Source organism: Misgurnus anguillicaudatus, chromosome 24 (genome assembly GCF_027580225.2).
Source record: "Misgurnus anguillicaudatus chromosome 24, ASM2758022v2, whole genome shotgun sequence".
NCBI classification, from domain to species: domain Eukaryota; kingdom Metazoa; phylum Chordata; class Actinopteri; order Cypriniformes; family Cobitidae; genus Misgurnus; species Misgurnus anguillicaudatus.
The window spans coordinates 39,235,720-39,250,605 of record NC_073360.2 but is presented as its reverse complement, the minus strand read 5'-3'; the positions used below and the strand labels follow the sequence as shown (position 1 = coordinate 39,250,605).

The 14,886-nt window shown below is 37.0% G+C and overlaps 1 protein-coding gene and 1 long non-coding RNA gene across 7 annotated transcripts in view; both read right to left on the bottom strand.

Annotated features, from left to right (window-relative positions):
- Positions 1-14,442, bottom strand: part of slc8a2b (solute carrier family 8 member 2b) — a 122,330-nt gene extending 107,888 nt beyond the window's left edge. For both annotated transcript variants that reach the window (XM_055197443.2, XM_055197440.2), the window contains exon 1: positions 14,292-14,442. The gene's annotated coding sequence lies outside the window, so the exon portion shown is untranslated. The remainder of the gene's footprint in view (positions 1-14,291) is intronic.
- On the bottom strand, positions 2,652-6,988 carry LOC129451443 (uncharacterized). 5 transcript variants are annotated; one of them, XR_012367693.1, is made up of 7 exons: positions 6,419-6,988; positions 5,678-5,775; positions 5,382-5,522; positions 5,121-5,204; positions 4,768-4,899; positions 4,601-4,694; positions 2,652-3,914 (listed from the first exon to the last, which is right to left on the bottom strand). It is a non-coding gene; the product is annotated as an uncharacterized lncRNA (long non-coding RNA). The 5 variants fall into 5 exon arrangements; XR_012367692.1 differs by having other exon boundaries at positions 5,382-5,775; XR_012367691.1 differs by lacking the exon at positions 6,419-6,988 and adding an exon at positions 5,920-6,194 and having other exon boundaries at positions 5,382-5,775.
- Positions 14,443-14,886: the final 444 nt, after the last annotated feature.

Below are 14,886 nucleotides of genomic sequence, written 5' to 3'. Positions count from 1 at the left end.
ACCAAAGCTGACATCTGGGTACATGGTGAGGTTTTCGATTTTATCACCATCTCATCTTTTTTTATTCTAGAAACACCTCTATTAAATTAAATGAATGTTTGTTAAGGCTCACTTTTTCCAATTTTACTTAATTCTTTCCTGTTGAGATTACTTTAAAAAATCTATTTAACAATGTGAAATTATTTTAATTGAGTAAATTCAACAAAAAAGTATCTTGTCAGCTTTAAGGCAGCAGTATACTTTTTTCCACATCCGCGCCGGCTTGCGCGCGCACGCGTCAGCCAGCTTTCAAAGTATACTCATCGCAGCTACGCGTGGATGGCCGCGTTCGACATGTACACAATACAAATGAAACACATTTCTTTTTTAAATTATTACTCTGCCAGGCCGTCAGGGCAGCACTGAACAAGAATCAAACATAATGGTGACGAAAATGCTCTACAGTTTCTGTTCTTGGAAAAGTAAAAATTAAAGACGAAAAAAGATAGTTTGTGTGCAATTGCTGTCTAGTGAAGTGCCCCGTCTCAATATTTTCACGCGCATGTTAGGGCTGGATATTGGCAAGGGCCTCACGGTACGATATGTATCACGATACATGCCCATGATAGAATGTATCGCGATACAATACAATACATTGCATGTTGCAATACATTGCGATGCTTTTTCTTTTTTTAAGCCAAAGTGCGTCCACATGAAAGCTGCAGGTGTTTTTAAATTTTCTGCCATTTTTTCACTCCCGCTAACTTCTGGGCCATTCGCCGTATATGACAACTTGTATATGACAACTGGACAACGACAACTACAGCAGTGGCGGAGGAGGTTGTTTGACGTACACAGAAGGATTATTCAATTTTAAAATAGCGATAGTAGAGATTGAAATATCAATACACTATCGTGGAAAATGTATCACGATAGTTAGCTGTATCGATATTTTTCGCATTCGCTGTTGTACGCAGGCTGTAGGCGCACTGTCCGCGTGGTCTCAAATTTTGGGCCGAACGCAGTTGCAGTCGGCTTTACTTAAAGGTATAGCGGAGGATTTTCTTGAATTTTAGAAAAGAACCGCCTTCTCCACTTTTTTAAAACACTCCTGATTGACACCTAGGAGGACCAATAGTCTTGATGATCCACCCGGAAAAAGAAAATCTTCCGCAATACCTTTAAAAATTGTTTGTTTAGCCAAAATAACATTGTGGAGAAAAACTAACAGATTAATAAAACCAATACAGACTGGCATCTCATTGGCTGATGATTTTGCAGTGTATTATGGGTATTTATTGTTCTGTCACCCTCTTTTAGAAGTGTAGCACCTTTAGATAGGCACATGAGTAATAAGTGACCAAGTATGAGTCAATGAACTTGCTTTGTACATTTAATTTCAAAATGTTTGTGATGTATTTAAAAGGCTGTAATTAAAAGGTCTACATGATTAGTTGTATTGAGCAGCTGCACTATGATTAATTGATTCGGTGTTATGGAGTTATTAAACAGACAATCCCAATTAAAGAGGTGGAATTTATATAATGCCATTATTCAAATTTTTGTCCTCATAAATAAAATATTTATGTACAATTAACTCAGTTGTTGTTTGTTGACACTAAACTAAATAAACCAAATTATTATTTTTTGAGATTACTTAAACTAATTTCGTGGAACCAGTTGACACAATTTTTTAAGCAAATCCAACATTTTTTTTAAAGGTGCAGTGTGTCATTTTTAGAAGGATCTCTTGACAAAAATGCAATATATTATACAAAACTACATTATCATGGGTGTATAAAGACCTTTTTATAATGAATTGTTATGTTTTCATTACCTTAGAATGAGATGTTTTTATCGACATACACGAGGGTCCCCTTACACAGTAAATTTGCCAGAGTAAAATTTACTCAATTTGAAGAAAATTTTACTCTATACCAGATAACATTTGGTCCCTCTCTAAAAAGAGTAAAAGTTACTCTTTTGATAGAGTTGTTTTTTTAGAGTTAATTATGCTCAATGTAGTGTTAATATTTTACTCTGTCATGTAATATTTGACTCTATGTAGTGTTTTTTAAAAACAACTCTAGTACCATTTTACTCGGTTCAGAGCTAAAAGAAATTGACTCTGTTACAATTTAACTCTATTTAGAGGAATTTCAGATTTACTCTGCCACAATTTACTTCCCCTCCCGAGTTGTTTTTCATCAATTATGAGTGAACTACAAAAAAAACAGACTCTGTCCAGAGTTATTCTTCTGAATTACAAAATTCACGTTTCACAATCAAACAGCTCGAAAATGAAAAACATCAGTCTGAAACAAAACTGTAATTTCAGTAAAATTTTATTCTCTTGCTATAACAGCATCTATTATACATTTTATTTGTCAAGCTCATCTTTTAAACAGCATTTTTACAATTCATGACAACAACACTAAAATAATATAAATAGTGATAATACAATAGAGGAGATAAAGAATTACATGAAATAATATGGTACAATAAACAAAGCAGAAACAAACTACTACAAATACTGAAATGAGGAAATACAGTTAAAGGAGACATTTCACAAGACTTTAAGATGTGAAATAAATATTTGCTGTCCCAGAGTATGTATGTGAAGTTTTAGCTCAAAATACCATATAGACAATTTATTATAACACTTTGTAGGTGTGAGCAAATATGTGTTGATTTTGGGTGTATCCTTTTAAGTGCAAATGAGCTGCACTAAATGGCAGTGGTTGAATAGTGCAGATTAAGAGGTAGTATAATTATAGTAAAATCCCCTTCTTACATCACAAGGGGAGCCACATTTCAATGAGCTATTTTTTCACATACTTGCAGAGAATGGTTTATCAAAACTAAGTTACTGGGTTAATCTTTTTCACATTTTCTCTGTTGATAGAAGCACTGGGGACCCAATTATAGCACTTAAACAAGGAAAAAGTCAGATTTTCATATGTCCCCTTTAAACGTTATTTGCAATATGTAGACCATTCGTTTGTTATTAGAGTCCCAAATTAAAACAATTTAAAAGTGTAAATCCGCAACTCACGTACTAGGCCCCTGTGAAAACCCAGCTGAAAAAGTAGTACACTTCAATAATGTACTGCTCTCTTTTCGCACATTAATTTTGTACTTAATAAACTTAAAAATTATTGTGCTATGTTGAGGCGCCATGAGTGTGGGCTGGGGTGTGCTTGGAATATATTTAAAAAATGTATTTATTTACCACTTGTTTGTATGAAAGATGGGTTTAAGTTTACTACAAGCGGTATCTAAATAAAATTTTTTTATATATATTTTAAGCATATTTCAGTTCATATTCATGGTGTCTCAAAATAGTACAGACAAGTATACTTAGATGTTCTTAAGATTATCTCAAGAAGTACAAAAGAAGACTTTTTTGTATATAAAGTACAAAATTAGTGTGTAAAAATAGAGCGCTTTCAGATGGGTTTTCACAAGGGCCTAGTATGCGAGTTGTAGATTTACAGTTTAAAATAGTTTTCATTTGGGACTCTAAATAACAAAACCATGGATTATATGTTGTAAATATAATACAATAAATAATACAATTGAATCTATGGTTCTAAAGCCATTCTTCATGAATTCATAACTTGTATAGCACATGTATGTATAGCACAATAGTTACCATCTTCAACTTCAGCATTTTGGATGAGGTCTTGGACCTTACAAGTCTGTTTGAGGCCACGGGTCTGTGCAATAACCTTTGGTTTTATGTTGGTAAACCACTTCTCCAACAACTTTGCAGTGGTCGCCTCACCAAATAGAAGTCCAAAATCTGCAAATCAATCTGCAAGTCATGCACCTGTTTGTGGTTGCCGTGGGCATTTTATCCGTCCCTCTGATGCTTGAGTTTTAATTCTCCACGCCAAATATCCACTTCCATCTTCTGCATTGTAATAATGCTCCTGTGAATAGAACAATACAAAGACCTTTGTTTTACATTTCATGACTAAAGAAATGAATGCCTTATCAATTATAATGCAAAAAATATCTACACTGCAATATAAAAAGTAAATCTTCCTTTTAAGGTCACGTTCTTCCTGATCTCATTTTAAATTTTGGTTGGTGTTTAGTGTTGCTGTTGGAGCATGGATGGCGCCTGCGGAATGATGGAGCTCAGGGTTCGCTGCCAGGCGATATATTTTCATTGGCAGAGTTCGCCTTTCGAGGCCTGCACGAGTGGCCGGTTTGGACTACAGCCCTCTACTTCCCGAATTAATGACATCAATAAAACAGATTTTGACTAAACTCCGCCCACAGGAATACGTCAGTCTCCAGCTAAGCTCAAACGGCTCTGCTAAGCTAAGCTGCTGTCGAATCAAAACACACTGAATAAACTACACAATCAGAACTCGTTACATATTTCTGAAGCAGGGACTTCACAGAACAATGAAGACATCAGCCCGTTTTGAGGACAGTGAAAACAGCGCTATACAGACAAGTAAAATGTGTGAAAGAATACCACTTTTTTTTTACACGTGAATCCTTGAACACGTGTTATAATGTGCACTGTAAACACAATCAAAGCTTCAAAAACACAGAAAGAACAGGACATTTTTATCACAAAGATTGAGAGGCAACATGTACTTACATAACCAAGCTTGCTCCTGGGTTCAGCAAAGCATGGGAATATGGAGATAATACCCTTTGCATATTCTTCCTTCAAACTTCGGTAAGGGGAAGATCTACAAACAGAAACCAATTACAACCCGTAACATCATAAACATCAATTTACAAAGTAGTGTACGAACAACCTACCCATGTTCCTTTGTTATATGTGCTACCAAGATTTTCACCATGTCACGTCTTTTGCCATCTGAAAGACTTTGTGCGAGCGTATTCCTTTATGACCTTATCGCCTCTAGGGATGCTGTTTAGGATATTTTCGATCTGGAAGGGGATTACATTAAATAGAGCAGGGATGAGAAAATATAAACTGAAAAGTGTTTCCTTCATACCCTCAGCAACATTTGAGGTGGATCAAAAAAGTTCAAAGTTGGTTTTAAGGTTTTGAACCACTTTAAATGTTGACTAGTGTAGTTTCAAATATCCTTACATATTTAAGTTATTCTGCATAGATGTAATTCAGAGGCAAATTTGATGATTCTTACCTGGACTAGATGACGTTTCCTGGCTAGATTTTTTTCAGGAGGATTTCTAATCAACACTGCGGTCCCATCAGAGTCTGACGTGCCCTTAGTATTAGATAAATAATCAATCTTCAATATAATCCATATCTATAATCAGATTATCTGTTCATACAATTTTGATAGCATGCTGAGAATTAGTCCAACTAACATATTAGCATATGCAAATCAGTGAATTGGTGAACACTGCTAAAAAAAACTTGATAAGCATGTCAAACAATTTACCATAAATGCTTGTTGTGCTTTCTGGGATGAAGATTTCTAGGACACCAAAGTCTGGTCGTGTCAGCAGATATTATTCCTCATCAACCTCTGTCTTTATGTCATCAAAGACATTCATTGTAGGAAGATCAAACTTCTTGGCAACTGAAAAAAGACAAACCAAATTGACAAAGGCCAGCAATGCCAAATTAACAAGTTAATATTAAGTTATTTTGTTATACCCCATAAGGTACAATCATACACTTGTTTTACTATTAAAAATGTCTTAGAGGAAAAGTATTAACAATATTAACTCTTACCACATTCCAAAAATGTGTAAAATGTAAATGGTTGTGAAGAGAAAATATATTTCTTGCTGTCTTTGAACTTTACTCTGACAACGTTGTTGGTTTGAATCCTGAAAGAAACCAAAAACACAAAGTTAAACATAATACCTTACATTCCATAAGAAACAGCTCACATTACTGTCCGAAAAAGGGATAACATTAATGCACACATCAATCTGGCTAACGTGAACTTAACTCTTTACCGAGTCAAATACATGTGGTGCACAACTCCAGACGCTTGTCAATTAAACTTCACTTTACTTTGACAACGCTGTTGGTTTGCATTCTGAAGCAACCAGAAACACAAAGTTAAACATCATACTTTAAGTTTCAAGAGAAACAGCTCACGTTATCGTCCGAAAGGGATAATGCAAACCAAACTGACTAAAGCGAACTTAACTCTTTACCGAGTCAAATACATGAGGTAAAACTCAAAACGCCCGCCAAAATGTTAAGTTACAAACATTTCATAGGCAGTAACAAGTCTCGCCCGTGTCAGTTAACATTCGTAATCAGTATGTTAGTTATGTGCTTTCCAGATATCTTTTATGCATGTAATTAACTTATATAACCTGTAAGTTAAATAATGGACTAATTTAGTTCTCACGTGAGAAAGTTATCTCTGTAATATTAAAAAACGTGGCAAAATGACTAAGATCAAAACAGAGGCGAATATTCTGGAAATTAATACTAAGATTAAAAAAATTCACTTACTTCACCATCCAGCAGAAAAGCAGCTTGTCTTCTTAACCAGCAGTGATCGATATGGCCGTTACCAAAGGGAGTCACGGTGAGTGAAGGCAATATTTCTATCGCCCTCTGGTGGCTGGGTGCCGTGTAGGTCATAAAGCCCGCAAACTCTATGTAAGCAAATGCTACGTGAACCAAACTTAAAAATCTAATTGCAGATATTTCCCCCAAAGATGGTTTCAGTTACTTTAGTTTTTTATTATGTTTATGTACTTTTAGGTGTCCGTTTTTCTAATTAGTTTGATTCAAATTAGTTACTAAATTATATTTTTTGAGATGTTGTTTATTTATTTTCACAATAGAAATATATGCAGGCGTGTCATTAATCTTTATTGTTAGTCTTTTAACATTATATACAGCAATGGCAGATAAACGGAAATTAGGAGGGAAACATTTAACTCTGTTACAGTTACTCTGTAATTTTGCTCCCACTCTACTAACACATTTTACTTTGTTTATTCAAAACGGAGCAAAAACAACTCTTTTGGAGGAAAAAAATATTAACTCTGGAAAAAATACTCCGCCACTTTTCCTGTGTACGTGGAAGTCGCCATTTTGTGCCACCATGTTTCTACAGAAGCCTTTTAACGGACAAAATTTTTTGTCTCCGACAATGACATGTTTTTCGAGGTGGCGGCTACTGTAGCTTCTCTATGCGTTTCAAAAGCGAGGGGTGAGCAGTGGGCTGAGCCATTGGTTGCAATTCGCAATCATACCACTAGATGCCCCTAAAATTGACACACTGCACCTTTAACTTAAAGAGTTCATATCTACTTATATTGTACAGTATATGTTTTTCTTTTACATTTTTCATTTTGTTTATATATTGTTTATCTATCTATCTACATATTATAGGGCTGTAAAAATCATAATCACGATTATATTGAAGAAGATTACACAATTATTTAACACATTTACTCTGACTTTGAAAAAATTAATTTATTTAATCTTTTTATTAACTCTTTTCCAGCCATTGACAAGTTCTCTCGTCAATTATAGAGAAAACATTTCCCTGCCAATGATGTTTTGTTGATGAGTTTTTATGGTAATCTGTAATTCTGCTATTATCCACTAAATGGTGCTCTTTAACAATTTATAAAAATCTGAAATTAATTTTAAACTCTGTCTATGTTTTGATCATTGTTCTGTGAAACCTACCCATATTTAAGAGGTTATAAAAAGAAAACAAATGACGATAGGATGTAAAGTTTTTTTCCCGTTTTGTTTGTTTGTTTGTTTGAAAGCAGAGGGTCCGTTCTTTCATTTGATATATTTTTATGTTTATATATTTATAGAAGAAAATTTTCCTGGAAGGCATTTTGTGAAACTTGTGAAAATCATAAAAAAGGCTGCCGAGCAACTTAAAAAAAAAAAGTCTGGTGGGAATGATGACTTAAGTATTGCAATATGCTACACTTGTTAAAGCAGTGGTGCCTTCGAAGTACCTTACAAACATACTGGTCCAGCAGCAGGCAGTTTATTTTAATTGCACAATTGTTTTACCTCAACTATCTTGTTTTTGTTATAAAAATTTAAACTAAAAATCGAATTAATTGCACAGCCCTAATATATTTTCTCATTTGCATCTCCATGTTAATTTGAGAGCAGTCGTAAAGCAGTCCCAAATTGTTTCTTTTATGTTCATACCGAAAAAGAGACTCAAGTCACTCAAGACTTTCACGAGTATCATTTCCCATCACCGTCGGCATGACTGAAATGGCCCGAGCTAATGGATCCATAACTGTGCCTTCTTGCCTCATCCTGCCCTCTTTTCAGAGACAGATGAGAGACAGGTCTTGCTCTTTTACTGGCGTCAGCTGGCCTGATGGGGCTGTAAATGGTTAAATGTGGACTGAGCTCCACAATACAATAGAATGGACACATGCATTACTCCCATTTAGGAGGGAACAAAGCAAAGAAACACATGAGAGACATGCTGTCAGAGCACGTGCATGGTGTCACAGTGAACATATGAAAGCCTAGGGGCTGTATGATTAACAATATGTGAGAGAGAGAGAGAGAGAGAGAGAGAGAGAGAGAGACATCCAGCATCATCCGTCAAAGTTGCTACCATGTACAAACACATTTACCTTCAGCGTAAACCTACGTTTTGCTATATATTTCCACCGGTGGGTACAGAAACGAATCCTTCTAGCACTTTAAAGGTTTTAACTATGATTTTAAATCAGAAATAGTAATGCTTGTCCATGCAAAACTCATGCACTAATACCTATGACACACCATTGACTAATCAGTCCCTCTTTTAAGCCATCAATGTGGGTACAATGCCTTTGAAAGCCAAACCTGACTCATACAGCAGCTGATTTCCCACAATCAGCTCCCACATTGTTTCCACATAAGTAATTTAATTAATTTCACTAAACCACTTGGTGATGCTATATTCAGGCACCCCTAGGGACTACAGGCTGAAGTAATAATCTGAACAGAACCGTCCCAGCAAGCCCTGGCCCGAAGAAGCATCCGTTCTGTCATAGTTAAACATGTTCATCAGCAACTTTAGTTCACAACCTGGAATCGTCTCTGCTGTTTGCCTGTGACCCCTAATTTCGCAGGTCAGTGCTTTGGATTATAAACCTTCCGGATGCTTCTATCTCCCCTGAACCAGCAAAGCAGCCGAGTGTGGCCGAGATATGAAAAGTGAATGGAGAGAGAGAGCTTTGCGATGTTTTGTAAATGTCAATAAAAACTATTGCAATATTATTACTATGCAATAACTGATATTGTGCAAATAAAACATAACTTTCCTCTCGTCAAGCAATTCCAAAAATCATGCTGATGGATGTTGGTAGGTTTATGTATATCGCAGCCACCTCACAAGCCATTATTTTTAATCGAATGAGACTCAGGGGTAATAGAAGCATTAAAGCCCTTTATAATTGAAAGCAGCCATGTATGAGGTGTTTCTGTAAGGTTATAGTATGATTTCACATATTTAAAGAATGATCGAATGACTTACACACGTCAGTTTACCTGTAAATGCAAATAAAACTGTTGCTATTGCAGTTTGCGATCAATTCCTTTTGCGAATTGCCTGAGAAACCACGTCATACACGAGTAAAAAAAGTTTTGTGCAAAATTGACATGTTTTCATTGGGCGTATTTTTAATTCACAATTTAAATTTATACAACTAGAGAGAAAAGATCTGCGTTTCCATTACCCTTCAAATTCTGCAAATTAAAATACACCTAATGGTAACCCAGCAATTTCGCATAAACTCTTATATATCGTTAAATGTTATTGCACTCAGTCTAGGTGATTTTCAAGGAAATTCGAAAAGGAATATAGGAATATCGCAAAAATGCACTTTTTTTACGTATTTACAGGTCACCTGACTTCATGTGGCACTGAAAGAACTGTGGGTTCACACCAGATGCGAGTTCAACAATTTGCGCGAGTAGATTACAAACAAAGTCAATGCAAAGACGCGATCAGACGCGTCCTCGCGCAGGGCAATGCAAATGACGCGATATGACTGGAAACACACGCGCTATTTGCCTCAAACGCGTCTTCACCCGAATTGTAAATATACAAGTTTTGCATGACACGAAGTTAAATCCCGCAAATAATCTAGAGCGACTAACGCGATGCCCCGCGTTTGGTGTGTACGTAGCTTAATGGTGCATTCACACCAGCCGCGGTAGAGGCGGCAACAATGCGATATTCACGCATAGTTGGACGCTTGAACATTTGCTTCATTCGCGTGTGAAATTCTAGTCATTCGAGACATTCACGAGGACATTCGCGTCATGGGAGGGGCTTCTGCGACTCCGCTGAGACTCCACTCGCTTCCTGTAATCACGTTGACGTCACTACTACAGCAAGGTCCTGATTGGTTAACGCGGCGCGGAAATCCGTCGAAGTTCAGATTTTTTAACGGGCGCATTTCCTGCAGCAACGCTCAATTCACGCAAAGGATTTCTAATCGCGTTTTGCATTGACTTAACTTCTAAATAACTTGCGCTTGCCACCTCTACTACGTCAGGTGTGAACCCTGCATAACACACTACTTCGCTCTCATGGTACTTTGTCGTCATCCACCTGTCGGTTCTGCAGCAGAGCATGAAGTCTATTACCATTCTTTAAACCGACAAGCGCATGACTTCAAAATACTGCGAGAACGATTCGGGAGTCAACTGTTATGTAAGCTTTCAAGTCGCTTTCGCAGTATTTTGATGTTATCCACATTGGTCTGCGCGGCACCTTAAAAAGTTAAACACTCCCATTGCCATGTTTTTTTATTACTGACCGTGAAACAACAAAATTATGTTGTAGTTGCACAACATCGTTTTTTGGAAATGAGGTCAATACACAATAGTTTTTTGTCGACATTTACAAAATAACGTTAAAGTTTTGCGGCAATCTCAAATGGAAACACAGCTACTGATAGTGTTTGAGAGTGGGAGAGTGAAGACCCCGTCATGATGACAGATGAGTCGGCCAACTGCACGGCACCTGCTCCTACAGCGATGGGCCGTTGGCCAATGGGAGTGAGTGGGTGGGCGCAGTGGGAGTCCTGGCTTGTGTACTCATGCATATGTATAAGCATGCATAGTGCCTGCCATCGCAGCAGGCTGTAACGCCTGTTCCTGTTCATCATACTGGTGTGGCACAAAACCACTAGGCACATGCCAAGTAATAAGGTAAGAGACGGGGTATTGTAGTAAAGTATCAAGCTAGAAATGCATGTGGCATATGTTCCTGAATATATGTCCAGATTTTGTGGCATTATAATCTTCATACATAATAAAGAGTGGGAAATGTATTACACTGCAGGCAGTGAAAATGCAGAGCAAAATTGGTGGAAGATTGAAAAATTGAGCTTTCCTGATGTACGGATAGACACGGACAGGCAGATGGATTACCTACCCTAAAGGTTTTCAAGTCATTTTTTGTGATTTACTATTCTCTACATAAAATCATCCTAGAACATTCTGTGAAAATATAACCTTGATATATTTACTATTGACTGAGTTAGATCATGTCAAAGATTGAAATCAATTAGTGAAATCAAACTTTGATGCTCCTAATCATCATTCAATTAGACTAACTTGGATTTCACAGAAAAGGTCACAATTAATTCAGCAATCATTCACGCTCACATTTACATTTATGCATTCGCCAGACGCTTTTATCCACATTTTTTTAGTAGGCTACACATATATATGTGTTCCCTGGGGTCAAACCCATGACCTTTCCGTTGCTAACGTAATGCTCTATCAAGAGTTCATTAATAAAATAATATTGAGCAGCATCTGTGAATTTCATACGCAATGCCCAGAGCGTGAAGATGAGGAATTTCAACACTGCAGCAGTTACCGACTTAAACTCTCAATCACGTCTCAATGCTGAACACATACACAGGATATATTAAATACCAGTAACTGCAACGTCATACACCTGGGACAATTATGCATGAATGAATTGATGCAATAATGCAACAAATTAAGAAAAATGCATGGACAGGCCTGATTCATTTATAAGAGAGCAAGACTGACTAAATATAACCAGAACATTAAACAGTCCAAACATACACAAACAAGATGCATGACTTTAAATCAAAGGATTTAAACACTGATAAGGAAGAGCGTTTACAGATTAGCCATTTTGGACGGCCGTCCGCCTCTTCTGAAGTGTTTTCATATCATTATTGGGTCAAAAAGGGACGAGCCCAGCCCGCTGGGTTGTAATTTAACCCATGCTGGGTTGTTTTAACCCATTGTTGGGTCAAATATAAACATTTGCTGGGTTAATTTCAACCCAGCTGCTAGGCTCGTCCCTTTTTGACCCAACGTTGGGTTGAAAATAACCCAGCATTTTTTTTAGAGTGTAGTAAAAGTGCACAAGATTTCTGTCAGTGCATACCTTTATCTAATAAAAAACAAATCCAACTGTTGTGTTAAACTTAACCTTCTGTAGAATTTTCTGGGTTTAACCCAATGTTTGCATTAGTTGTATTTTACCCAACCATAGGTTGAAACAACCCAGCGTGTTGTCACTCTGATTTGAAGAGCCATGAACTACAGTAAAATGAAATGAAGATGCATAATGAAATAAAAGGCATGTGGTTTGTGGCATGCTGTGTACATACATTACAAAAGCATATCACTATACTAGCCTTACTTTTAATACAATACTGCGTTCTGTATGCATTGAATACCCAGAAAAACCAACAGTATTTTCCAGAATTTGCAAAATATAACAAGGCACATTAAATGAGACAGTGTGTCCCAGTTTGCAATGTGCTCGAGGCTCGAACTGACCTTACATTTCTACAACAGACATAATTTGATATAAACAAATCATGATTTTTTATTATTTTCTATTTTAATCTTTGGCTTTTAGCAAAGCTTTATACTATACATGTATACTATAGATACATATTATACATATAGGTTGACCTGAATTTTTAATTTCTAGCAGTGGCGGCTCGTGACTGCTCATCCGAGGGACGCTAATTCAAAATAAGCTAGTTCAATTGCTTGCGTGTTCAAAATATGTGTTTGTTGCATCATGTGACCATGTGCATCACGTGTTTTTTCAAAATAAGTGCCTGCTGCACACGTGTCAAAACCATTTATGATAAAAGTTTACAAAATACACACAAGACACTCCCTTAACGCATTAGATTATGCGATAATCTGGCAAACGCGAGCGTCTTTTTTCCCATAAACCCCTTAGATGCATCTGCAGCAGGCACTTATTTCCTGGCCAGGATTTCGGGTGCGTTCTCCCAAATATAGAGGATTATTATTGTTACAGAAAAGCAAGAATGAAACTACGATTGTATGTCTTAAGTTTTTAACTGAATGGCGTATGCGGTCAACAAATATGACTTCCGGAAGAATTTTCATTTTTGGGTGAACTATGCCTTTAAATAGGAATTTAATTTCGCTTTGTTTTGTTAGCAATTACGGAATTGTAACTCAAAGACACGCCAACAAACCGAACACACTTCTGGCGCGCGCCTCCACCTGACGCCGCTTCAGAAACACGTGCACATTTTAATGACATTTATTTAATTTCTGTCAGGTAGTCACACAAATAAATTGTATTCAAAATAAAGCACCTTTCAAACAATAAACATCACACTATGCACTAGACCTATTACATTTTGTACGTACCCACATGTCTCGTGTAAAATGGGAGGGGAGAAGGGAACCTCCATCTGCAGAACAGCAGAGGAAACCCCGCCTGTGTGGTGCATCCCCGTCACGTCCCGAGAAACATCTTACATCCCTTAAAACCGCTTCAACTTCTACCCTACTGAGCGCACTTGATTATCAATATCATCATCAGCAACATTAAAAACAATGATGGGGTTAAAGTCACCCATAAGCATACCATTTTGCAATAGGCACTGCAATAACATCGTTCATGTAACCGGGACAGTGGTTTACAACTAACTAAAATACGACAAAAGGGGGACATTATTATGATGTATTTATACGACAGATCACTAAAAATAAATGAGGAGAGTGGACCGATGCTTGAACTGAAAGAAAGAAACAAGTGTCCACCAAAGGACCCACGCAAGCCAGACAAATGGTGCAGAAAAGACTATAAGAGTTCTGCAGCAGTCATATATGCATGTGTTATGGAAACATAAACCACAATATAGCTTTAATAAACCTTTTTACGAAAGCATCAACTGAATGAAGCAGGTGCTTATATTCTAAAGAGAAATAAGTTAAGGTAACAACAGTAAATACTTCATGTTTTATTTGTTTAGAGTGTCTCTTTAACTTTTAATCCACAAGCATTGATGTGCATAAACAGGTTCGCGGCAAAACTATAAAATAATTCAGATTGTCATACCTTGTATCCTAGTGTGTTGTTGTGGTCTTCAGGGCAGGCGTGGCTGTGAGCGCATGTTGCTGCTCTGCAAATTCATTGAAATCCGCTCTGGTTGTCCTGCTTCTCTCTCTCTCTCTCTCTCTCTCTCTCTCTCTCTCTCTCTCTCTCTCTCTCTCTCTCTCTCTCTCTCTGCGGCTTGACTGTTGTAATTCACTCGCGCGCTCCCTCTCATCCAGGCTGGCGCGTCCTGGGTGGGGAGGGCGGTGCGCGAGTGCGCGCATACGGTGGGTTTCATGTGGCGATGGCAGACATAAAGCAAATAATAAAGTCGTAGACCTTTTCTATATGAAATGCTGCCTTTACTAATATTTACCATACTTAAATGTATTATTAATATTATACAAGTTTTTACAAATATTAATAAAACGTGTACTCTTTTTGTCTCAACTTAGAATGAAAATATAAAAATGTTGTGATGTTTCCTATTCTTCTTATCTTGTTTAAAGCATTAAAAAATTATCAAACCTTTATTTGTAATGTCAACATTGCCCTCTGCTGTATATAATGCGGAACAGCTACTTGCCGAAAAAAAAAAATCTCAATCTGAAGGCTGCAG